The sequence below is a fragment of the Humulus lupulus genome, chromosome 3 (genome assembly GCF_963169125.1).
Source record: "Humulus lupulus chromosome 3, drHumLupu1.1, whole genome shotgun sequence".
NCBI classification, from domain to species: domain Eukaryota; kingdom Viridiplantae; phylum Streptophyta; class Magnoliopsida; order Rosales; family Cannabaceae; genus Humulus; species Humulus lupulus.
Genome location: NC_084795.1, coordinates 160,316,668 through 160,344,354, shown reverse-complemented (window position 1 = coordinate 160,344,354; position 27,687 = coordinate 160,316,668).

The following is a 27,687-nucleotide window of genomic DNA, read 5'->3' as shown; positions in this document are numbered from 1 at the left end:
ATGGCATATATAAAATGCGTGGGTCATGCTCCTACGGCGAAGGAGGTGTATTTCATGTACAATATCATGCCGACTCCCAAGTCGATGGACTTTTATTTTCTACAGAAGGCCAATACTAAAGTTTTGTTGATCGAGGGCAGTGTCTCCAATCCTGGCTCGTGGAAACAAGATTTTTTCTTTGTCAAGGGCTGCCTCTCGGTTCATGAATGTTTTTGCACCTCTCTGAGTAAGCATCATATTTCTCTTTTTTTGTCATTATTATCGTTGTTGTTGGGCTAACAATTAAGCTGGTGGTTTAAGGGACCTCCCTCTTCCAAAAATATATGCTCAATAGCTTCTTTGCGTTGAGGACTTGGCTAAGGTAGACGTTATGGAGAAGATGACGACTTACCATTTTACCACGAAATATCTCAATGCCTATGGTCTTTCTAACGTCTCTAATCCCAATTTGCTGTGGCATATTATGGATCGTAAAAAAAAGGTCCTTCCGACGAGCCCAGACTCCTCTGATGGAGATGATGATTGGGTTCAAGATGAACCCTCTCCTGAGTCAAAGAGATCAGCCCGTGTGTCTCCTGCTTCTAGGCGTGGGGACCTTCTGCTTTTGCAGACCCAGATATGGCCTTTCATTCAAGAGCTCCACCTTCCAACCTAGGGCACTTTTTCTTTCCCTCTTATAAAGAGTTTAATGTTTTTCCTAGAAACTTCCCTGGTTATGGCACTTCTGGAGGCCCTCCACTTCATTCAGCCGGTGGGTTGTCGGTTCCTATTCATCCAGATGTTCCTGATTCGAATGAGGTGCCATGGGTGAATTATGTGTCAGCTCCTTATGTGTGGAGGTATACCCGTGCGGCTGAGGACATTATCGAGGCCGAGTGGAGGGGCCTTTAGATTTTTAATATGACAGAGCTCAGGGAGACTCTCATGCATTCAACTACTGGGGTAAGTTTGTATCTTGCAATACTTTATTATGTATGGTTTTTTATACATATGCTTCATGCATATTGACCTCCTACATGTACATGCCTTTTCTTTTGCAGGCTTCTCTCGTGGCTTAGAGCTTAATAGCTTCGGCAAAAGACTTTTCCTCGGTCAAGGCAGAAAAATATTGACTTACTGTTATGATCCAAGAGCTTGAGAAGTAACTTGCTAAGGCGAACCTCAAGATAGAAACAGTCGTGGCGAAGGCTTCCTCTTCGTCTAAGAGTAAGAAGAGAGCAGAAGCTAAAGCTGAGACATTGCGGGAGAGGATCATTGCTCTCAAGGGAGAACTAGTATAGGTCAAGTACAAGTCGGTGGAGTACACCTTATATGGTGTGTGGAAACAAAATCCTGGCTTCAACTTCTCCTGATTCGGTGACCACGTTGCTACTAAGGCTGCAGAATGGAGTGCTCACGGTGGGAAACCATGAAATTTTTCTTTTTACCTGCCCCATCTTTTGCTCCCATGCGCGGGCAGCTTCTTTCTTTTTTTACTTCGATCTGGTTGTGATGATATTTGACTTATTTTTCCTGAGAGGTTTCTCCAGGTCTCTTGTTTTCTTCATGAGGAACTTTAACAAGTCCTTCTATGTCTTATGCTTTATGATGGAACATTATCATGTCCTTTTATGCATGTGGGCTATTTTATTAGCACCTTTTTTTACATGTGATATGTGTCGGTTGGTGCACCTTGACTACTTGTAAGGATATGTTGACAATTCGAGTTCTCGCTATCCTTTTATATATTTTTGTGCGCACTTGTTATTTTTTGCGAGAAGCATCCTTCTCATCATTATGCATAATATTATTTTTGCAAGGATCTCCTTTACGATCCTTTTTGGCTAGACTGCTTGATGGTTGCTCTAGACTTATTGGTGGATGCTTTCCTTGAAGTCTTACCCCTTTGCTAGGAGGAAATAGTAATTTTTTTTATATTTGGAACTACTTGACTACTTTCATATTCATAAGGGTAGCTAATCCTTATGAAAGCAAGAGATAGTTCACCATAATTTTATTTATTTATTTATTTATTTTGGGAGTGCCCTCCTATCCTACCTCCCAAGTGATTAGTGGAATTCATTCTACTAAGCACTTAGATCATTTTCTTCTCAACATCGACTTTGTCGATGAGTGCATGTGAGTTATGTAGGTGCTTCCATAGGAAAGGAATGTAACATGCAAGGCAGGAAACATTTTCATTGATAACAGGAAAATTACAAAGGCACGTATGGCTACATTGCATCTACCATGAGGTGGCTTGGGGACCTCTTTGATTTTTAACTACTGACATCAACATAAAACAACTAAATTGTGGACATTCCTGCATTGGAGGTGAAATTCTCACTGGTATTATTTCTTGAGATGTTCCGTGTTCCACGCTCGGGGTCGAACGATATCATCCAGTCGTGTTAGTTTGTAAGTGTTTGGGGGTATCACCTGGGCCACTCGGTAGGGTACATCCCAGTTCGAGTTTTCTAACTTTGTTTTTAGGTTCTTCTTGAGAACCTTATTAATGGCCTCCACTTGCCCATTCGCTTGTGGGTGTACCACAGCTGAGAAACTCCTCCTTATGACTTTCTCTTTAGAGTACTCCTCGAATGTTCCGTTATCAGAGATGATTTTGTAGGGAATTCCATATCTGCAAATAATGGACTTGTTGACAAAGGTGGTGATTCGCTTGGTCGTTATGTTGACAAGCGGTTCCACTTCGACCCATTTGGTGAAGTAATCCACTGCTACAACTGCATACTTTGCTCCTCCTCTACCCGTGGGTAATGCGCCAATCAGGTCAATTCCCCATACAACAAAGGGCCAAGGGCTGGTCATGCTAACCACTTCATTTGGTGGTTGCCAGGGGTAGCTTGCGTGCCTTTGGCACTTGTCACATCTTCTTGCGAAGTCGCTGGCGTCCTTTCCATAGTGGGCTAGTAGTACCCTCGCCTCATGGATTTCTTGGCTATGGATTGCCCCCTGCATGATTTACGCATTCGCCTTCGTGTATCTAATGTAGAACTTTTAAGGCTTCCTCTTCACCAATACATCGCAGGAGCGGGACAGAAAAGCCCCTCTTATACAAGACTCTATCTACTAGAGCATATCGGGCGGCTTTGTAGACTAGCCTATGGGCATCTCTTTTGTCCATTGGCAGGGTTCCATCTGTAGTGTCCCTGAATATTTACTTAGCTAGCTAGATAGTAGTAATAGTTAGTATTAGTTTGTAGTATGTTAGATTCTGTGGATTTTGGTTTAAGCCGGGACTTAGTTGGACAATCATAGCAACAGTTATGGATTTTATAAGTTTAACCTATAGTTTAAGAATATTATTTATAACATAAGGTTTGATTAATATTGTTGGTTATAGAAATATATTTATTATAACCTAAGGTTTAGATAGAACCATTAAGAGCATGACACTTGTCATATGCATCGTAAGGATTTAAGTATTTTTGATGAATAGTTTAAATAAAAGAAAGATCTAGAAGCTCTAGAACCTTCCAGAAACTGTTAGGATCGTATTATGACTCAGTCAAAGTTGTATACTCAATTCAAAATATGCTGAAAAAGTGCAATGACGTGTTTGATATATCAATGTATGCTGATATATCGCAACTATAGGGGCCGATATATCGCCTATGGAAGATACGAAAAACACGCTGACTTTGCACGAACGATCGAACAGGGCTCGGGAATATAGGGGGAGGCGATATATCGCCTATGGGGGGCGATATATTGGCTCCAAGCTTGATTTTTGAAAAGTCTGTGATTTTGAATTTAAAAATACCCTTAACCACTTAGAGCTGCCTTTGAACGATTTTGACCGAGTTATGGGCGTCTGTTGAACGAAAATTCAAATGTTTTTCATTTTATATTCATTTATTTATTAAAATTAAAAGGGGTTAGTTTCACTCATTGAACTCTATAAATAGGACCTAGTGCTCAGCCATTTTCTTCATTCTTCAAGTAGTCTTCAGAGCCTCCAAGTTACTAGTGTTACTATTGAGAGATACACTTGGGTTTTTGGGTTAAAAGCTGTATCATTTTAAGATTTTCTAAACACATGGGAAGTGAGATATAGTGAGATTTTAGTATTGAGGTTTAGATCAATCCATAAGATCATTCAAGGTATTCTTATTCCTAAGTTCAGTTCTTTGGTTTTCTTTAGTTTTCTTTTATTCAAATCCTAACTTTTGCTTATGATTCTTGATTAGGTATTTAAGTTTCGTGAAACTTAAGGTTCTTCTTGGTAAGTTTCTTCTTGATGGTTTAGTTCTCATTTCATCTTTATTCTTTAGAGATACTCACCTTTTTTTGTACTGTTTGTTTATAGGAATGTTCTAATCCCGTTCTTGTTCCCAAATATCAAAGCTTTTGGTAAGGAAAATAGGATAGATTATATGTGATTTTATGTTTATTGACCCTCGTTTTGGTCAATGACACGGAGTCTAGAAAACGACAGAAAAATAATACAGAGCTTGAGAAAACAATCTAATGGGAAATAAAGAACACAAAGAATTATAGTGGTTCGGCCCCAGTGATTGGTAATGACCTACGTCCACTTGATACTATTATTGATATTGAGCTTCAAAGGTGTGATCAAAGAACTAGGGTTCCTGAGTTTCACAGACCATAGAAGAAGAAAACAATACAAGCGATGGATAATAGTAATGCAATTCAGAAAGAAATCCAAAAGAAAAAAAGTCCTCTCCCTTGAGCTATATCTTGTATATTTATAGGCTCAAGGATGATTACATGAAGTAATCAGTCATATCTTTCCTTAATAAACGGATATCAAAGTCATAATGAAGAGATATTCTTAGATATCATTACAATTGTACAGATCTTTACATAAATGAATGGAGTATACGACCAAGCTGGTCGTATATAAAACTTGATCTCCACACGCAGAAGTATTTCTGGTCGATAGGCGAGCAGTATCTCTGCCACGTGTCAAAAATTCTTGCCACATCATCAACAGCTGTTTTTTGGATAAACATTTTCCCCCCAAGTTTATTTATTGCGACCAGCAATAAGTAAACTTAGGAAACTAACCTTTCGTATGCCCCGTGAAGTGCGTTCTTGAAAACTGTGACCCAATCACGTCCAATCATGCCTTTTCGGTTTCCAAGTAACCTTTCCGATGACTATTACGCTCCCCCATGCCTTGAAAAAGGTAACTCATGATTACCTCTTTTCAGCATACCTCAGCCTTTATAAATAATCCTCACATTTACCTTTTAAGTTTTTACTCGTCATTTTCTTGCCAAGAACCCTCAAGAACTCCATCTCAGAGCTCAAAACTTTGAAGGTCTTCCATCACCGTTTTAAGGATTCTTTGTTCGCACACCCAAAGTCGTTCCATTTCATAACCTCCAACCTTCATCCAGGTAAATTTCTTCAACTTTTAAACCCTTTGAGGGGCCATGCATACTGCTTTTGAATTCTGAAACTTTTTGTGTTCTTGGGTAAAAATTCGTGAGGATTTTATGTATACAGTTTGATGCTTGATAGGGTAGTGTAGTTTCGCTCTGTAGGAGTTAGGAACCAGTTTCATAGTCAGGATCATAGGTTTAGGGCGTAAAATCGAAGTAAAAATTTGATTTTTAGGCTAGCTAAAGATCTAGGTTTTTCCCGCCCCTTTGGAGTTGAAAAAGCTTTTTCCAGAAAAACTTTTTACTTTCACTTTTTGATCCGTTTTTCAAACTGTTCGCATAAAACTTAGTGTTTCAGTTAGAATGCTACTGGTCGTAGACGCGGGCAACGTTATTCCAACTTTCAACATAAGCTCCCAGGCTGCGCGTCTTATCTCCTCCTTTCTCTGTTCACAGTTTACATGCAAGACCCGTGGGGAGGAGAAAGACCTATCGACGATGACCTGCTAGCTCAACTGCTCGAGGACGAAGATCAACCCTCATCATTGATACCCGAAATCCCATTTTCTCGTGCCAGTCCAAACACTTCCCCTGTCTTGACTCGAAATATGGCTCGCACCAAAACCATAGCCCAGAAAAGGAGAACCTCTGATCCTTCTCATCAGCCCGCTCCTTCGGCTAATGCTCTTTTGACCAGTGGTCAAGATGAAAATGCTCCTGACTTTAACATCCAAAGACGCGCTCGACCCCGTCATGCCATTCAGCCAAATGTTGACTGACACTTAGTTCCTGAGAGCAGAGTGACGATCAGAATGATCGCCAATTATATAAGGAAGTACGGTCTCACAGGGGTGACCCTAGTCAGAACCAACCAAGACCAAAGGGCGAATCTTCCTGGAGGCGCCTTCAGTGCCTGTTAGAGGTTTCATATCGAGGCAGGGGCTACCCTGCCTCTTCACTCATTTTTTTAGGGGGTGGCCAACTATTTTGGAGTTGCCCCCTTTCAAATAACCCCAAATGGATATAGGATGCTTGCTGCACTCTATATCCTATACAGCCATAAGAAATGGGTCGTGACAACGCCTCATGAGGTCAACTACCTGTTCGACCTCAAATCCAACCCCAACCAAGAAGGCACGGGGTTTTTTCACTTCTGTCATCAGGAAACCGGGCGCACCTTCCTGACTGACACCACCCACATCTCAAATGTGGGGAGGTACTATCAGGAGTACTTCCTCACAACTAACATGTTCGCAGACAACCTGGCCTTCGCACAAGGAGGTAAAACTTTCGTATCACTGGTTGTTACTTCTTCACTTAGTGTTCCCCTCCACATTTTCTTAAACTATTAATGTCTTCCAGGCCCATGGCTGCGACCAGACCCAACTCCATACATGGAGTTGAGATTGGTGCTCCTAGCCAGCATGAATGATGAAGAAAAGAGCATCAAGCATCTAGTTACAGAGGCTAACCTTAGGTTGGTTGGCCTCTTGGCCCCTCAACCAGACATGAGGGTGCCTTCAGCAGGGAGTGCCTTTACCAAGGAGGAACCCGAGTAGCAACCTCCAGCGTCACCTCCACGAAGGAGACCGACTGGGGTCACAATCAGGGAACCTGCTGGCACTCCCCCAGCAGAGAGGCCCTCATCCCCCTTGGGGAAAGGAAAAAGGAAGGCCACCGAGCCTGTCGAACTCTCTGATGATTCATCTGATGATAATGAGCAAAGCGCCTCAGGCAAAGAAGGCTCGAAATACAGGCCCTTCAGAATATAGGCCCTCCGCCACCATAACTCCATCTTCTCCCCACGAGCAGTAGACTCCTTCTACTCCGGCCGGATCGACTCCTCTTCCCGCGGCCCTGACCGACCAAACTCAGTAGGTTGATCCTGCTTCAACCGTGGGCGAGATGGTTGGTCACGCCTTGAAACTAGGAAAGGAGAGGATCGCCAAGATTGCGAAGCACGACCACTGCCGAGAGGCAATGGCTGCTACAGAGACGAGTTCACCAGTGTAAGTCATCTTTTTCTGCGGAAACAGGTCTTCTTTAGTTTATTGTTTTTCTAACTTCTATTCAGACTGCAGGCCATGCTGACCCTCACCGCCGGCCGAATCTGCTTGGGTGCCGTCACCGAGCAGGCCAGAACTTTGGAGCAGCGGCATGAGGATGAACTTAAAGTTGCCGAGGCCAAACATGCTGAACAACTGGCAATGGTGGTTGTGGAAAAGGCCCAACTGGCTAAGGAGCTGGAGGAGAAGCAGAGGTCTCTAGAGAAAGTTCGCGAGCAGAAGGACCAATTTAAGGCGTCCAACCGCTTTAACTTCCGCGCGGCCCAACACCTTGAGTTGGACTTGGTCGCGAGCAGGCAGGAGACCACAACTCTGGAGGGCTGGATTGAGGAGTTGGAGAAGGCCAACGCCGACAACTTGGAAAGGTACAAGAATGCCACTCTTCGATGCTTCTATGATTTCTGGAAGCACAATCGGGGTGCCAACTTCGACCACCTTCCCGAGAATGCGAGAGATGTCGAGCTTGCTTGGTGCGCTGCTCAGTTGGCTGAGGAAGAAAGATCAAGGGTTCCTACTTCACCTGAAATCTCACTGGTCGCTGGGATGGACGGGGCAGACAACGTGGCTGCGGGCGTTGTCAACCAGAAACTTTCCCAAGATCCTCCGGCTCCTCAAAATCCTTGAGCTCCTTAGTTTTTTCTGTTTATGTTTCTTCTTTTTAACTACATTACCTATGGGTCGTGATGTAAAAACAATATAATTTTTGTTTGCTGCATGGACAGCTTTTACTTTTACATGAACAATTACATCCGAGCAGTTACTGCTCGCGGTGTAGAAAGATTCGTTTTGATATTATAATATATTTGCATATTATTATAACATCTGTTCGCATGACCGAACTTAGCATAACACTTTGGTTTGATTTAACAAAATAACAAAATTTTGAAAAATACTCTAAGTGCCCTAGCATGCTTTCACTTATTTTGCTCATGTGTTTACATACCTTTTAACGATATGCTTTGCTTACTTGTACCTTATATGCCCCCCAAGTGATCGGGTAGCTTTAGGTCCTTGGTCACTTGCCTTGACTAGAACCTGCTCGAACATTACTGCTCGTAGCAACATGATTAGCATTATAATACAGCAAAACAACACACGTAATGAGCAAATACTTGTAATAAATACAATAGTTGGCAAGAAATGACTGGCTGAGCACAGTCCCTTTTATTTCTCGTAATAAATGGACTAAACATGTCTGTACGAGTGATCAATAAGATCTTACACTTTTCCGAAACTTGTAAAAAGTAAAATTTATACAAGCCAATTCATTAAGAAGAATTGTTCATTGGTAATACTTGCGTAGGTGTTCTCCATTCCAATAGCGAGGAACGAGATCTCCGTTTAAGCGGGCAAGTTTATAAGTGCCTGGGTGAAGGACTTCATCAATCTGGTAAGGCCCTTCCCAATTTGGCCCGAGTACTCCAGCAGCTTGGTCGCGGGTGTTAAGGAAAACTCATCGGAGTACAAGGTCTCCAACATTGAATTTTCTTTCCCGCACTTTAGAGTTGAAATACCGGGCGACCTTCTGCTGGTATGCAGCTACTCGAAGCTGGGCTTATTCACGCCTTTCATCAATCGAGTCCAAGGATTCCATCAGTAGCTGGCTGTTAGAATCTTGGTCGTATGTTAATCTGCGGTGCGAGGGTGGATCTAACTCGACAGGCAACATAGCTTCATACCCTATGCCAAGGAAAATGGGGTATGACCTGTTGCTGTTCGATGGGAAGTTCTGTACAACCAAAGGACCTCAGGCAACTACTCTGGCCATGCTCCCTTAGCTTCTTCAAGTCTTTTCTTCAAGGTATCCTTCAGCGTTTCGTTAACTGCTTCGACTTGCCCATTCACTTAAGGATGAGCGACTGAAGAAAAGATTTTGATAATATCATGCCGTTTGTAGAAGTCCATGAATAGATCACTATGAACTGGGTGTTGTTATCTGAGACTATCTTCTTTGATAATCCATAGCGACAGATGATGTTTTTGACTACGAAGTCAAGCACTTTCTTGGTCGTTATGGTCGCGAGTGGATCAACCTCGGCCCATTTGGTGAAGTAGTCGACGACAACCACTGCATACTTTACACCACCTTTTCCTGTAGGCAAGGATCCGATTAGATCTATTCCCCAAATTGCGAAGGGCCATGGACTCTACATCTGCTTTAACTCGTTGGGAGTTGCTCATGGGATTTTAGAGAATTTCTGGCACTTGTCACATCTTTGCACGAACTCTATTGAGTCTTCATTCATGGTTGGCCAGAAATATCCCTGCCTTAGGATCTTTTTTTACAGGCTTTGCCCCCCAACATGGTCCCCGCAAAAACCTTCGTGTACCTCTTTCATTAACTCTTTCTCCTTTGTAACACATCTGAGAAGTGGCAGTGAGTATCCCCTTCGGTACAGGATTCCATCGACCAGGATATACCTAGTAGCTTGCCATCGAATGGTCCTAGCTTTGTTTCTATTCGCTGGTAGCACGCTGCTTGACAAATACTCTACATATGGTGCCATCCATGTATCCGCCATGTGGATGACCAGAGTGGTTTCTGCTGCTTGGATGCTTGGTACTGATAGTCGCTCGACTGGCACTATGTTCAGAGTATCAGTATCTTTTGCACTTTCCAACTTCGTCAAAGTGTCCATGTTGGAATTCTGATCGCGAGGTACTTGCTGGAGACTGTATCTGTCGAACTGGGCTAACAGATCCTTTGCTTTGTTCAGATAGGCAACCATCTTCAAACCTCGCACCTGATACTCTCCCAAGACTTGGTTCACCACCAGCTGAGAATCACTATAGATGTCAAGCGCTCTTATGTTCATATCCTCGGCTAACCGCAGTCCAGCAAGTAATGCTTCATATTCAGCCTCATTGTTAGAGGCAGTGAAGTCAAATCTAATTGCACAGTGAAATTGATGCCCTTCCGGCGTTATCAATATCACTCCTGCTCCTACGTGGGATTCGTTAGATGAACCGTCTGTGAACAATTTCAACGAGGGTGCTTGGATTTGACATTAAGGCTCGCTGGGCTCCTCAATCTGCTCACCACCCGCGGGCTCTGTGAATTCGGCGATGAAGTCATCTAAGGCTTGTCATTTTAACGCTGCTCGTGGCAGGTAAGATATGTCAAACTGCCCGAGTTCGACTGCCCACTTTAGTAATCTTCCGGCAGCCTCTGACTTTTGCAGGACTTGCCGAAGAGGCTGGTCGGTCAATACCGTAATCGGATGGGCTTGGAAGTAAGGCTGCAGCTTCCTAGAGGCCAAAACTAAGCAATAGTTTAACCTTTCGATGGGGGGGATACCTCAATTCTGCTCCGATCAGCCGCTTGCTTACGTAATAGACAACCTTCTGCACACCTTCCTCTTCTCTTACAAGAACAGCACTAGCAGCGTAATCCGTGATTGCCAGGTAGATGAACAAAGTCTCTTTATCGACCGGCTTTGACAGGATGGGTGGTTGCGCCATATGCGTTTTTAGTGCTTGAAAGGCCTGTTCGCACTCATCTGTCCATTCAAATTTCTTATTGCCTTTGAGTAGATTAAAAAATGGGACGCACTTGTCTGTCGATTTTGAAATGAATCTACTAAGAGCAGCAATCCTCCCGGTCAGGCTTTGGACATCCTTAATTTTCACTGGCGACTTCATCTCGATCAGGGCTTCTATTTTCTATAAATCCCAAGAACTTCCCTGATCCTACTCCGAAGGAGCATTTAAGGGGATTTAACTTCATCCTATATTTATTCAGGATGTTGAAGCATTCCTGCAAATCCCTTATATGCCCTTCTGCTTTCTTTGACTTAACCATCATGTCGTCGACGTAAACCTCCATGTTTGTGCCGATTAGCTCCTTAAACATGTGGTTGACGAGTCTCTGGTAAGTCGCACCAGTGTTTTTCAAACCAAAAGGCATCACCTTGTAACAATAGAGCCCTGTATTAGTTCGAAAGCTAGTGTGATCCTCATCAGGGGGATGCATACTGATTTGATAATACCTAGAGTATTCATCCATGAATGAGAGGATCTCGTGTCATGCAGTGACATCGACCAGCTGGTCGATCCTCGGGAGTGGGAAACAGTCTTTGAGGCAGGCTTTATTTAGGTCTGTAAAATCCACGCACGTACGCCACTTGCCATTCATCTTAGGCACGAGTACGGGATTAGAGACCTACGATGGATAAAATGCCACCCTGATGAACCCATTCTCCTTCAGCTTCTCGACTTCCTCTTTCAAGGCCTTTAATCTGTCTTTGTCGAGCAGCCTTCCTTTTTGTTGCACTGGTGGAAAGCTTTTGTCGATGTTCAGGACATGGCTGATGACTGCAGGATCTATCCTGACCATGTCTTTATGTGACCAGGAAAAGACATCCTGGTTCCTCCTTAAGAACTCCACCAGTGCTTGTTTTGTTGTTGTCTCTAAGTTTTTACCGACTTTCACAACTCTGGTCGGATTTTCCTCATCAAGTTGGACCTCTTCAAGGTCCTCGATGGGTCCCACTTCTTCTTCAAAATCCCCAAAGCAAGGATCTAAGTCTCTATCCTCACTTTGGGCAACGCCCTATTTGGTGAGATTATCACCTGAGCGGGCTTGAACATTAGTTGCCATTTGCAACTCCTTTCCGGTGGCATCTCTAGATACACCCTTCTTTGCCATGGTAATCGAGACATTGTAGCATTCCCTCGCTTCCCTCTAGTTTCCCAACACGCATCCTACCCGTGCGTCCATTGGGAATTTCATAGCGAGGTGCCATATAGAAGTGACGGCTCGCAGGTCAACCAGAATTGGCCTCCCTGTCACAGCGTTGTACACTGAAGGACAATCAACTACTATAAAAGTAGTTAGTAATGTCGTGTTAGCAGGCACAGTGCCTGCTGTGACTGGGAGTCTAATCGACCCTACTAGGGCGAGCCCTTCTCCAGAAAATCCATAAATAGTTTGGTTGCACGGCTCCAGGTCCTTCCCGGACAACTTCATCCTTTCCAATGAGGACTTATATAGGATGTTGACCGAACTTCCTATATCGACCAACATCCTTTTCACCATCATATTCGCGATTTGTACATCCATGACCAGCGGATCAGAGTGTGGGAATCGCACATGTTGGGCGTCGTCGTCAGAGAAGGTGATCAGTTCCTCCTCTGTTTGAGCCTTTTTTGGTGCACGATCCTCGACACTCATCATCTCGATGTCCTGGTCGTGGCGTAGGGTTCGAGCGTATCGTTCCCTCGCTTTCCCACTATCTCCTGCAAGATGTGGGCTTTTGCAGATGGTGAGTAGGGTACCTGCCATGGGAGCGGGCTGTAAAGGTGGTGAGCGTTGGCATGCAGGCGCCGACTCGTTGCCACCTTGAGCCTCTCGCTGAGAACCTCCCGTGGCTCGTACATATCTTCTTAAATGTCCCTGTCTTATCAGGAACTCAATTTTGTCCTTCAGCTGGTTACACTCATTGGTGTCGTGCCCGTAGTCGTTATGAAAAATGATAGAACTTTGTTGAATCTCTCTTGGAGATATCTTTTCTTATAGGTGCGAGTCGTTTGTAGGGCACGCTTGAGCTAGTCGCCTGGTAGACCTCAGCTCAGCTTTCAACAAGGGCAGTGTAGTTGGTGAATCTTGGCTCGTAACGATTTCCCTTGGGGCGCTTATTCTCGGAGGTCGAGGGTTCGTTGTGTGCCCGCTTTCCACCATTCTTACCATTGCCATTCCCGTTGCCTTTTCTGTTTCCATTGGGCTTTGACCCATTGGTGGCTTTGGCGGGTTCTTCCTTGGGCCCCTTGTCTTTTGCTGGCGATTTCCCTTCGTTGGCAATCACGTCCTCGAGCTTGATGTACCGATCAGCTCGATCTAAGAACTCATGGGTACTTTTAACCCCATGCTTTCTGAGGCTGCTCCAGAGGGGTGAATGGCGTCTAACCCCAGCAGTTAGGGCCATTATCTTGCCTTCATCGCCCACAGTCTTGGCTCCAGCTGCAGCTCGCGTGAAGCGCTGAACGTATTCCTTCAAGGGCTCCCCCTCTTTCTGGCGTATCTCGACTAGTTTGTTCGCCTTGGTGGGGTGCACACGACCCGCGTAGAACTGTCCGTAACACTCCTTCACGAACATCTCCCAGGATACTATACTTGCAGGAGGGAACTTAAAGAACCACTTCTGGGCGGCATCAGAAAGTGTCGCTGGGATGATCTTGCAGCGAGCATCTTCAGAGACTTTCTGAATGTCCTTTTGTATCTCAAACTTGTTAACATGAGATACCGGGTCTCCATACCTGTCGAAATTTGGCAGAGTCGGCATCTTGAACTTGCTGAGTGTTTCTGCCACAGCAATCCTTTGTACGAAACGGGTGCCTCTCCTACAATCGTACTCAATGTGCGATGTCCGCCCCCGACCAGCTGCTGCACAGCCTGGTTCAGGGCATCGATTTGAGCCTGAACGGCTTCCGGAATTGCTGGGGCCTCTGGTGCTGGGGGAATGTACTCATCGTGCCTTTCTCCGCGGTCGTTGAGTACATCCCTCAAGTCATCGTCTCTTCGTCGTTGCTCACTGGCTCCGAGCCGGCTAAAGACGTTATTTTTCCTGGGCTGCCCCCCAGCATTATGACCTGCTTGTCGGTCTTCTCTAGGTGGGGGGCTCTTTCCTCCACCTCTCTCTTCGTTCCTCCAACCAACATTTCCTCTGCCAGAGTCAGCCTCATTGTAGCCGTGGCAATCTCTGAACCGTGACTGGCTATGGTGAGACCGAATATTTCCTCTATTGCCTCCTTAGGCTGGCATTTCCCAAACGTTAGAGGGAGGCCTGTGTTGGTCGGTGGGTCCCCATGCATTGTCATGCCGTGGGGGGCCCCTGACCGCAGAGCTTGTCTCTGAGTTCCTTCTATTGGCAGAAGGACGCTGCCCCCTACTCGGTGGATGCGGCTCTTCACCCCTGGGCGTCTAGGGCTGCGGGGCTGTTGCCCTGCCCTATTCTGCCTCTAGTGTGGGGGATTGCCTCGACCAGCTTGAGACGGAGGTTGCATCTCAAGATCCCTAGGTGGGATATCATCTTGAGGCATAGGTGGCTGCTCTGGCCTTTGAGGGCTTATTGGCTGTAGTGGAGGACTAGGATTGGGACCCTTTTGAGGTGGCCCACTTGGGGGTTGATCAGGCTGGGAGGCTGGCGCAGCCTGATTCCTAGCCAGCTGGATGGCTACTTCAAGGGCTGCCATGGCATCCCTCTGCCGTTGGTCCATCTCTGACTGCCGCTCACTCAGCTCCTAGCGCTGGCGCTCTATCTCCCTTTCCTGCGACGCCATTATCTCGGCAGTATTCTCCTGATTGGCCAACTCGTCTTGCAACACCCCCAATGTTGTCTTCAAGGTCTCAGAGTCCAACTCCTCCTCATCAAACTCCAAATAAGGTTCGTCTTCAGCCACATTTGGGGGAGGAGGCTGGGATGGTGCAGCGGCAGCCTGTCCAGTCTTCTTGGTAGTTTTGGCCATTAGATCTTCTTGAGTTCAACTCTCAATGAAAGCACCAGAATGTTGACCCTCGTTTTGGTCAACGACGCGGAGTCTAGAAAACGACAGAAAAATAATACAGAGCTTGAGAAAACAATCTAATGGGAAATAAAGAACACAAAGAATTATAGTGGTTCGGCCCCAGTGATTTGTAATGACCTACGTCCACTTGATACTATTATTGATATTGAGCTTCAAAGGTGTGATCAAAGAACTAGGGTTCCTGAGTTTCACAGACCTTAGAAGAAGAAAACAATACAAGCGGTGGATAATAGTAATGCAATTCATACAGAAATCCAAAAGAAAAAAAGTCCTCTCCCTTGAGCTATATCTTGTATATTTACAGGCTCAAAGATGATTACATGAAGTAATCAGTCATATCTTTCCTTAATAAATGGATACCAAAGTCATAATGAAGAGATATTCTCAGATATCATTACAACTGTACAGATCTTTACATAAATGAACGGAGTATACGACAAAGCTGGTGGTATATAAAACTTGATCTCCGCACGCAGAAGTATTTCTGGTCGATAGGCGAGCAGTATCTCTGCCATGTGTCGAAAATTCTTGTCACGTCATCAATAACTGTTTTTTGGATAAACAATGTTTATGTTATTATATGTTTTACATTGTGATATGTATATTTATGTATGAATATGTCTTGTAGTCTTTGGGGCTTATAGTTGCTTAGCTAGCAAACCCCAATTTTTTATGTTGCTTAGGGCTTATAGTTGCTTAGAAAGCAAACCCCAAGATTATTTATCATTTTCATGGTTTAGAGTTATGATTTACCCTACCTCGACTACTAGAGGACCTAGATGGGTTTTCATATACTACCATGTGATCTAACCTACCTCGATTAGTAGATAGAGGGCCTAGATGGTTTATCACATGCCATGTTAATGAGTTAATGGCCATTAATATTGTAGTCCTATATGATATATGTTGTTATAGTCATATGTGTTATAGTGTATGTTTATATTATAGTATTATGTTGATGATTTATGATGTATGTTGTTAGTAGATTTTCCTTTGTGGGCATTAGGCTCACTCCTTTATTTTTAGCCTGATGCAGGAAAATGAATTTGGAAGGCGGAAGTATTCATGGCAGCTTTGCTTGTGTGTTAAGGATGAATTGAATGAATGGACTGCGTGTCGATCGAGTGTGACGTTATTTAGTCTTTTGAATTATGTTTCTTTTGAAATTCCGCACTTATTTTTTTGAACAATTGAATTCAAATTTATATTTTATGTTTTACAAACAATGGGATCCCTTACCATATCTATCACATTTTATCTTTTTATATTATTTAGCGTCGGTTTTCAATGCGATATTAGGGAGACCCTCCTTAAGAGAATTGAAGGCGATAACGTCAATATATTACCTATCTGTTAAATTCTCGACAACGGGGGGAATAGCTAGCATGAGAGGAGAATAGAAGGAGGCGAGAGAGTGCTACTATACCTCCCTCTGCACAACAACAAAGCCGCAAGAACCCATGGTGATGGTGGTACATGGAGGTATGAACTCACAAGAACTAGAACCCCGAGTTTCAGAGGAGCCAAGGGCTGAACCCGTAGAGGAATTAGAAGAGATCGTTGTGCTGGAAGAACCATTAAGAAATTTGAGGGTGGGAAGAAACCTTCGGGCAGATATAAAAGAGAAGCTGGTAAAGTTTTGAAAGACAACCTTGACGTGTTCGCTTGGAGTCATGAAGACATGGTAGGGATAGATCCTTCCATCATGTGTCATCACTTGAACATCGACCCTACAACAAGACCTGTGAGGCAAAAGAGGCTAGCACTTGATCTAGAGAGATATGCAGCCCTAAAGGAGGAAGTAGATAAATTGAAAACCAACAGATTCATTCACAAAGCGTTCTATCTAGTATGGGTATCAAATCTCGTGCTAGTCCCAAAGCTGAACAGGAAGTGGAGAACTTGCAAGGATTTCACCAATCTCAACAAGGCCTATCCTAAGGATAGCTTCCCTCTTCCAAGGATATATCAGTTGGAGGATGCAACCGCCAGGCATGAGCTACTTAGCTTCATGGATGCATATTCTGGATACAACCAGATACCTATGAACCCAGCTGATGAGGAGCATACCTCATTCATAATGGATAAAGGGTTCTATTATTACAAGGTAATGCCCTGTGGGCTAAAAAATACAGGTGCTACCTACCAGAGATTGGTGAATAGGATGTTCGCATATCAGATAGGAAGAAATATGGAAGTATATGTAGATGATATGTTGTTGAAAACCAATAAGGCTGAAGGGCTCACCGGAGACCTTGGTGAGATGTTCAACACACTCCAGGGATATAGGATGAATTTAAACCCATTCAAATGCACATTCGGGGTCTCGTCGGGAAAGTTTTTGGGCTTCATGGTTAACTCCATAGGCATTGAGGCTAACCCTGATTAAATCAGAGCCTTAGTAGAGATGAGTCTACCTAAAAGAAAAAAGGAGTTTAATGTCTATCAGGGAGAGTAACATCACTCAGTAGGTTTATTTCAAGGTCCACGGACAAGTGCCTCACCTTCTTCGGCGTCCTATAAGGGGGCAAAAAGTTTGCTTGGGACAAAGACTGTGAGAAGGCCTTTGCTAAGCTAAAAGAACACCTCGGGAAACCACCCCTACTGGCCAAACCTGAGAAGGGTGAGAACCTATACCTATACCTAGCAGTATCCGAGCACGCCATAAGTGTTGCTTTGGTCAGGGGAGAAAATAAGCACCAACAGTCGGTATACTACATCAGTAAATGAATGGTAGAAGTAGAAACCTAATACCCAGAGATAGAAAAGTTAGCATATGCCTTAGTGGTAGAATTAAGAAAGTCGAGGCCCTACTTCCACACTCATGTCATTGAGGTACTTACCAATAACCCATTGAGGCAGGTCCTGCACAAACCTGAAACCTCGGGAAGATTGCTGAAGTGGTCAATTGAGTTAGGTCAATTCGATATCACCTATACACCAATAGTTTCTATCAATGGGCAAGTACTCACAAATTTCATAGTCGAGTTTACATATCGGCCGGACAAAGGAAAAGAGGCAAAAGAAAAGAAATCGGTTCGCAAAGAAGAAAGAAAGCTAGAGGAGTAGAGCCTCTATGTGGACGGAGCGTCCAATGAAGGAGGGGCCAGAGCTGGCATAGTGATGACTGGGTCGGGGTGGCACAAGATGTACTGTGCAATAAGGTTTAGATTTGAGGCTTCAAACAATGAAGCAGAGTATGAAGCACTTCTAGTTGGCTAAGCGGTTGGCCCAAGAGCTAAAGGTAATGCATTTGCATATTTTTAGCGACTCACAACTAGTAGTGTTTTAGGTGAAAGGGGAGTATCAAGCGAGAGGTCCCAAGATGGCTACGTACCTGATGAGGGTAAAAGGCTATTTGGACCAGTTAGAGGAATATACCATAGAAAAAATCCCAAGGGAAAGGAACACCAATGTTGATGCCCTCGCAAAACTCACCTCCACAAGAGATGGAGATACGCTCAAATCACTCCCCGTGGAATACTTATTCAAACCAAGTATCGCTGAAGAAGAAGTTTGCACAGCCCATGTCCCTATAAATTCATGGATTGACCCCATTGTGGGATACCTGAACGGTGTTGTAATGACCCAACTATTTCAAAGACCTTGGACCATTAAAACTACTAGGCATAGCTACTATTTTGATACAAACATAAGAAATAACATATCTTTATTGAAAACCCAAAATATTGTATCAAATACAAGATAATATAAAAAGATAAAATGTGATAGATATGGTAAGGGATCCCAAAAACATGGTTTAAAGGACAATTACAAAATTTCAAAAGTCATATACATTCACAAGCCCCTCTAATGGAAAAATAAGCATTTTAGGTTTTCCTGTCCCTATATTATCCCTTGGTCGTGGCGGTTGAGCAGCTGACTATGTACATCCTGCCCCCAGAGCTCTCCAACTCAGGAATGGTCCACCCTATCCTTGCCTTTACTTGCACCACGTAGCACCCATGAGCTAAGGCCCAGCAAGAAAACCATAAAGCATAGCATAAGCAATACAGACAATCGGATGATCCATAAGGAAGTTAACTAGATATTCAGCGTATTATGACAGACACATAACCAGTGATGGAAATCAACGATTCACAAGCCATTCATCTTAGTATCATTCAACAAGCCATAACATCAGATTAACAATAATTAACATATCATACTCATCATACAATATTCAGAGTACCCTCTATTTAACCCACTGACTCCGGCTCGCTTAGGCCGAGCTCAATGATTATTAAATTGACCTCAACTCTCAGTGGCCGAGCCGCGTCCTGTGCGCAAATATCAATCTTGGCACTCTTGACCATTCATTTCATGCTCACATGGCATATCATAACTAGAAAATATATGTATTCAAATATAGGGAACTTTAGTCCCAACATAGCCACACAAACGGGTGCAGTTTTGTAACCTTTTACACTTGCTCTAAATTTCAAAAGACGGCCCCTAGAGTACGATCCTATCCCAAAGCCCAAGCGGTCACCTAATCACAAACAATAAGTAGCACCCTCATTATAATTTGATTCCATAAACCAATTTCGGGACCAACCCTAAGCTCTCGGGAACTCCAATTCCACCAAAGGCGGTGGTGGAATCGACCCCCGAGCCCCTGGATAACAACCCTAAAGAGTACCCAAAAATCAGGTTTTGAAAGTTGAGTAGTGCTATAGCGCCACCTAATGGGCGCTACAACGCTAGAGTCAGAGACTCTAGCCCCCCAAAATCGCAGCCTAGCGCTGTAGCACTCCCAACCTAGTGCTACAGTGTTAGTACCAAAAATGCAAATTTATGGATTTCTCTCTTCGACCCTCCCCAACCAAAGCTCCAAAAATCCTCCCCAATCACTAGCTAAACACAAAATTGAGCCCATAAATCACTATAGCTCACCCAAAACAACATAATAACACCACAACTTAGCTAACAACCTCATCAAACACAGAAATCAAAACTGAGCTTTGAAGCTCAAGAACACAAACTGAAAACCAGAAAACTCAAGACAATCAAGAGCCAAAAATCATTACCTTAGAGAGGAATTCGACCCTAGGCTGCCTCCAATGCCACTCCAAGCTTCAACCCTCAATTCCCAAGCTAGTGTTCCTCAACTTCATCCCAATAGCCCAATTTTCCAAAATTAAACTCAGAACTTACAAGAACAAGTGAAAACCTAAAACCAGAAAATGAAATTCTTACCTTCTTCCCAAATTCAAAATTCCTAAGTGTGGATGGGTGCTAATCCCTTCTTCAAATTGATTTCACTCTTAAATTCCTTCAAAACCCAGCTCTCATGACCTGTGCCTCTCTCTTCTTCAAAATTGAACCAAATGACCCAAGGAAAAATCTGAAGGATCCTAACACGTGAGAGTCTTTTCCTTCAGCTCTGGGTTTCTAATTTTAATACCAAAAGACCATTCTACCCCTCCTCAAACTAAGCCATACACTAAACCTCAAGGGTAGCTAGGTCATTTCACCATTCTAACAGAAATACCACTTTTCCCTTCTTATTTCACTAACACCACTAACACTATGGTTACTAATAGTTACCAGTTTCACAACTAAATACCAATTTTGTAACTCCCTACTAACACCATGGGACAGGATCTCCTCATGCCGGAAACACCGCACATAACTCAAAATCATACCCTCAATGGGTTCAAATTACAAATATGCCCTTCTAAGCTAATCAGGGCCCACATGCATATTTAATACTCATAAGCATGCATTTAATCACTTATTCACATATAATCATATAATCATGCATTTAAACATTAAATCATACATAAACCCATTATGCCCTCCTGGCACGCTAATCAAGGCCCTTAAGCCTTATTAGTGATTTTGGGTCGTTACAATATAGATTTTTAGGCTTTCACCCTCGCGCCGTTTTATGTTCGCTAGACTGGTACCTAGCATAGCATAGTCACGAACAGCGTGATCTTTTTGGAGAAACTCATCCAAAAATTACCACCACGACCTGATGGTCCCTATTCTTAAATTTTTGAAGCACTTGTAAGTGGCTCCTTTCAAGGTGATTGCGAAGCAATGACACCTTGCCCTGCTATTAATTCCCCTCAATTTCATCAGGTCGTTGAAGGCGTCCAAATGGTACTTTGGATTAGTAGTACCCTCATGTAGGGTCATGTGAGGCTCCTTGAAATTTGCTGGGAGCTGCTCCAACTGGATTTCCTAATGAAGGGTGATTCGTAATCGAATTCATCATCGTCCAAGTGCCCTTCCGACGCGATAACTATCATGCTCTGAAGGCTTCTCATCTCGGAGTCTAGCTCTCATCTCCTTTTATTCAAGGAGTCTCTGAGGTCGGAAAGGTTAGTCTTCCCCTTGCCTACATCCTTAGGGGGGGCACAAGAGGTGTCGTCCTTACTTCTGACCTTCTCCTATTGAGTTCCTCCCTTACGTTAGTGTGTGCTTCTTTATAGGTGACTTCAGTTCCATTTCTATGACTAGTGTCATCCCTCTGTCTTTGCTCTTGGGGATACTTCCCTGGCTTAGACCCTTCAATGTACTTTCCTCGGGGAGTGTTGCTAGTGGAAATTCAGGTCATCCTATCATCCACAAGGATGGTGGTGTCTCCTCTCTCACACTAATTCTACCTATGCTTTGGAAGGTCCATGCTTGACTTCCCTTGCAGTAGGTCGTTCAAAACCTCCTGCATGTTCTCTAGGGTGGTTTCTAGCCTTTGACTCTTTTTGTGCAACTCGCGTATCTTATCCTTATATAAGAAAGTTCTGGAGCTGGAGCTCACAGGGTGTACCTGTGGACTCTTGCTGGGCCTGCACGTAGAGGGAACTGGATCCCGGTGGTTGGAGTGCGGTACAGTCGGTGGTCAAGGGGGAGGGCGTGTACCCAGGCCACCCATGAGGGTGGTAGATGGTTCTGGATGACCTCTGTTAGGTTGAAAAGCTGGGGATGATGCCTCCTTCTTCTCTCAAGGGGCTTGACATTCATCCAGCATACCTCCATTCACAGGTGGTGGATGGTCTCTTCTAGAGGCTCTTAGTTGGTCTCTGTAAAGGTGGATCTCAACATCATGAGATTCTTGTAGGCGTCTTAAGTGCCTTGGCATTTCTTCTTATTGGAATTGATGGAAGAATAGCGACTTGATACTTGTCCTTCCCACAGACGGCACCAAATTGTTGACGGTAAGAGCTCATCAACCAAGTTAGATCGGAAAACTTATGAGCTTGAGAGTAAATGAAGAGTTATAAAGAAGCTTAGAAGAACATAGGATAGCTATATGAACTTAGAATCAAGTTGCAAAGTGAACATGGAGAAAATATTTGTATTACTTAATAGTCTCTGGTTACAATGCCCAATATTTTGACCCCCTTCTCATGTGAAGGAAGGTCTTATTTACAGGAGAGCACTATCGGCTCCAAATACATAGTGGTCCCGAAGGGACAAAAGGACTCATCTACAGGCCGCAGGTGATTGTGGAGCAGGTGGTAGATGTGCTGGAGGAGTGGTGGTCGAGTCCAATATATATCAGATGTCAGGAGGTAATACCCAATCTTTTTACTACTTCGTACCACCACTACCTATATGGTATGGATGTCTGGAACATGGTAGTAAAGGTTTCACCACGTACTATCTTTGTATTGCCACTACTTGTTTGGTGTGGGTACTCAGTTCATACTCTGTGCTCTTCTAGTCACACACGTACCTAACCTGACATACTTTGTACTCGGGCCTTCTCCTCCTCCATTACTTTGGGCCAGGTTGGCCTTGTCGTTGTATCTCCCAACACTTGACAAGTGTTATGTTTGACTTCTTTCTTAGGAGCATGTCGCGAAAAAGTTATTGTGCACTAGCAAGATGGGAAAATGTGTCTTAAATGAATGATAGGAGCAAGATTCTTCACTAGTGAAACGAGGCTCAGGTAACAAGCTACAGCCGCATCAGCGAAGCAGGCGCATCTGGAGTGACGTCGAGCTATGCGAGACGCTGCTGGGGCAAGGTCGCACGAGTCGCACCTGGAGCAAGGCTGATCTGTGCGAGGCGCACGCAGAATGAGCCCACACTAGGCGGCTGGTATTGAGTGATGCTCATGCATATTTGGCCTATGCTTCATTTTTTATTTCCACCCTCATAGTGTCTGAGCACTGCTTCAAGAGACCAAAGGGGCTTCGGACATGGTTGCTTTGGACCTTCAAGGGGCCTTAGACACGAGATGTGCGTCTTTCACCGATGTGAAATTTTTAGCATCCACAATTTGTCTACTTCATATGAAGTAATGAGATTATCATTTTCTTCAGAATCTGTTTTCCTTAGTTCAAAAGTTTTTATTAAATTGTCTTTTTCTTCTTCATCAATTTTTAATTAATTGACTATGTTTTTCACTTTACAGTCATTAGCATAATGACCATACTTGTGGCATTTGAAACATTTTTTTTATTAGAAAAAATAATATATTGCTCAAAATAAATTTACAACCACAAGCTCAAAAGCAGAGCTACTAAAACTCCAACTTGCATCTTCCGAACAAACTCAGCAAGAGACTTATTCTTGTCCAGTAATTTTTTACTCAAACTACCAAGTAATCTAGCTTTCAAACTCAACTTAATCATACAATCTATTCGTTTAGGAGTGAAGAAACAATGAGCAAAAATACAAGAGTTTCTGTTACACCAAATATAGTAGACAGCAGCTGCCAAGGATGCAACAGCAATACGATGCATTAAATTTTTAGGCTTCCCTTCTAACCACTTCTTCCATTCTTCATACAGCTTTGGCCAGATAACAGGACCTAACCAAATTTTAATCAACTCCCAAACCTGTTGAGAGAAGATACAATCAAAGAACAAATGCATATGAGTTTCCTCAACTCTCTCACAAACCGGACAAAAGCAAGAGGCAATAGAAATCTGGCAATGCATCAAGTTATCTCTAGTCAGCAAATGACCAAGAATCGATTGCCAAAGAATAAATTGATACTTTGGGACAATAAGTCTACTCCACACAGCCTTAGCAAAATAAATCGGGTCCCTCTAAAGCCAACAACTATACAGATCCTTCAGATTCAGCTTACCATTCACAGACGAAGCCACTAAATCCTCTTCAGAAAACAACTCTCTCAGATAGCATAATTTTCGCCAATACCAACTAACATCTGATTTTAGTTTATAATTCCAGAAAGATTGACCTTTGAAATAAATCTCATCAATCAACTTCACCTACAACACATCTTGTTTAGAGGATAAAGCCCAAATAAATTTGGCCAATAAAACTTTGTTCCATTTGGGACCCTCCTTGAAACCAAAACAACCCATAGACTTAGGAAGACAAACCTGAGTCCAAGAAGAACAATGGAACTTGCTGCAATTGACTTTGGATCCCCATAAAAAGTTACGACACAACCTATCAATTTCTTGAATGACACTCTGAGGCAACAGAAATATACTCATCCAGTAAGACCGAATGCCCAGTAAAACTGAGAAAATCAGTTGAGTTCTCCCCGCAAAAGACAAGTGTCTACTCGCTCACACATGGAGCCTGGTCTGAATCTTCTTAATAATCTCACCACAATCAGTTGCCTGCCATCTCGTAGGACGCAGCGTAACACCCAGATACTTCAAGGGAAAAGTACCCTCAACTAGAGCGACAGAACTCAGTATATTATTCTTCACTTCAGCTGACAAACCACCAAAGAACATTTGGGATTTATTCAGATTAGCAATCAACCCTGAACACTGACTGAATCTAGAAAAACCATCAAAGAAAAGCTTAACCGATCTAATGTTCCCCTTGCAAAACAAAATCAAATCATCTGCAAAACAAAGATTAACAAGTTGCAAATGTTTACACATGGGATGAAATCTGAACTCTCTATGTTGAGAAACTTGCTTAAGAAGCCTAGTTAGATACTCCATGACCAGCACAAACACTAAGGGAGAAATTGGGTCTCCTTGTCTTAAACATTTCCTCCCATCAAAGCACCCTTGTAGTCTCCCATTCAACAAGAGGGTATAAGATGTACCTGTTTACCGAGGTTTTTGGAAACCACACTAATGATTATTAGCTAAGAATAAAGATATAGAATGTGGAAGATTAACACAGGATTTTTTACGTGGTTGGGGCGTTAATAAGCCTTAGTCCACGAGTTAGTTGTATTAGAGCTTGGAAAGTCTTTTACAATGGAGTTTCTCTATGTTTTGACAGAGTAACTGTATACGAGTCGAAGAGAGATCCTTTTTCCAGTGTTCTATCGCCTGTATTCATAGGCCCATGGGAACACTGGATCTGGGCCGGGTATGACCCGGGCCCATCAAAGATGTGAATGCTCTTGGCTTCTCTGGTGAAAGCCCAATATAAATGATAAAACATACATAAGTTCAAGACTAATTAAGGCCCAATAGGTGGCCCAAGAACTATATTTCGCCCGACAAAACGGTGCTTTTGGTCTGGGCACTTCGAGTTACGAGGCAGATTCAGGGGACAAGACCAGTCAGAGTACTTGGCAGTGCAGGTCTGAAACAACGACGTGCAATCCCGAGGTGGCCTTTTCCACAGGTGAAAAGTGGGGACAACCCCCACGCGTCGTGGGGCGGCTTCAGGGTCACGGATGATTTTCCCTGCAAATAGGGAGGACCTGATCCGGGTTCGTTTACCTTTGTCCCTCTTCATTTACAACAGGTCCGAACCGTTTACCAAGATCCGGGACCGTTTGACATGTACTTCAGCGGGGATCTGAGCTCTGTACGTCTCTCGGACTACTGTCCTGGATCACCATCCCGGACACTGTCCCGGGCCCAGAATCGCACTAGGGCCGCGCCCCTTGGATATTCCCGTGCCAAGCGGGCTTGGGCCGAGCCTACATTTGAATGCCCAGGCCATGGGCCTGGACCACCATCCCGGGCCCACCTCAGGAAATGGGGATAACATTTACCCCCCAAGCCTTCGCCTGAGGCCGCCAGGTAGAGGCTTGCCGTGCTCCTGGGCGCTCCACGGTTGTCTTCCCAGTTCCTGCTTGAACTCGTGGGTCCGTGACACAGGGCAGTGACGTTGGCCGTATAATGGCTCGAACCCTTTACCAGTGTTCGGGTACGTTTACCTAATTCCCGCTTCGTGGCAGGGGAACACGTGTCAACAGGTGATTGCTGCATGGATGGGGTTCGACCTTGAAAGGTCACCTAGCCACCTCAAGGGTCGCTAGACCTAGGCTGGTGTGTCAGCACAGATCTCGAAGCATCCCATCCGCACGGGGGTCCATCATTAATACTTCTGGTTTGATGTGGACCGTAGGATGGAGCGACCTTTGGCATCTGCCCCTCCTGGACCGTTAGATCTGAGGTGGCGAGGATCTAGCTTAAGAGGGCTCATAAATGTCCCTGCATGACTTTGGACCGTTCGATGGGGAGATACTTGTCCGTAGGATCAGAGGCCAGGATTTGGGCCTTTATAAATATCCCACAGATGCTCATTTGACATTTTTACACTCTCGAGCCATTCCAAGAACTACTAAGCTTTTGCCTAAGCTTTGCATGTCCGATATTGCCGGCGACATCCACCGTTGCTTGCTAACTCTACGTCATCGCTTATTCCCCACGGCCCCAGCGTCTGCCCATCCGCCTGAGAACGCGTCCTGGGTCTGTCCTATCGCGAATTGCTGAATCGGCTTCACCATTTCAAGAACGAAGTTCTGCCGCTCTTACCGTCGGACAACCACCATCTTCTATGGCCAACAACTCGCAGTAAGTCCTTCTGACCTTCTTGATGAATATATGAACTTAGGCTATTCTTTTAATTCGCATGTTTAGGCTACTAGACCCTGATTACGTTTAGGAGTTGTTAGGAAGGTTGCCTGGTTCGGGTTGCTCCATATCCAGATGCTTCCAAGACAGATGGTGGAGCCTTAGTAGCTCTTTTTCCATTCCCGATCGGGGTCTCGTGGTTCCTTGGTGATCCCGGCCCTGATCCGCAGGGGCTCCAAGCAGTCCTTAGGAGACCCCCCGTACCTTAACCGACTTCCTTGGGTTTAGGTACTGACTGCTTGGCTTTCTTTCTTTGTTCCCAGATCATCAACTATGAAAACGGGCGTCACTCTCCATTCCGAGGAAGAAGTCAACAGGGCCCCGATCGTCATCTCTGGGTCCCGAACACACAAGGGTAACAGGTGGGAAATGGACGTGGCGCCCAACCTGTTCCGGAATTACCGGATGATGTACCTCCTGGAGAAGCAACTGGGCATAGAATCCACCCCCGGACTCTTCTACAACCGCATGGCCAAGATCGAGGAGTGGGCGCACACGTCCGTAGAGGGGTTCAAGGCCTGGAGCATTGGCCACATCAGAGCGAGAGCCACACTCCTACTCCATGACTACTTTGTGCGATTCCTGACATATGTGGGGATCGCGCAGTTCCAACTCCTGCCGCAAGCGTACCAGCTACTCGCGGGATGGCGAGTGTTTTGCATCGCGCAGGAGATCGCGGAGCCAACCCCTACGAAAGTCTTATATTTCTACAAGTTGGAGCCGCAGGTCAACGTCAAGGACAAGACCTTGGATGGCTTCTACAGACTGAAGTCACGAAGTAGCTACCCCGCTCCCACCATGTAACGCCCTACTTCCTTAGAGCCGTTACTAAGTGAGTTTTTAAGACAAAACAGTGTGCAATGAACTCGCTAACCGAGGTTTTTGAAACAAAAGTGTGACTAATTAAAAGTTAAGGCTGTAATCTTTGAAAATGCATCGTTTCATCAAAACTTCTATTATTAAACAGTTGGG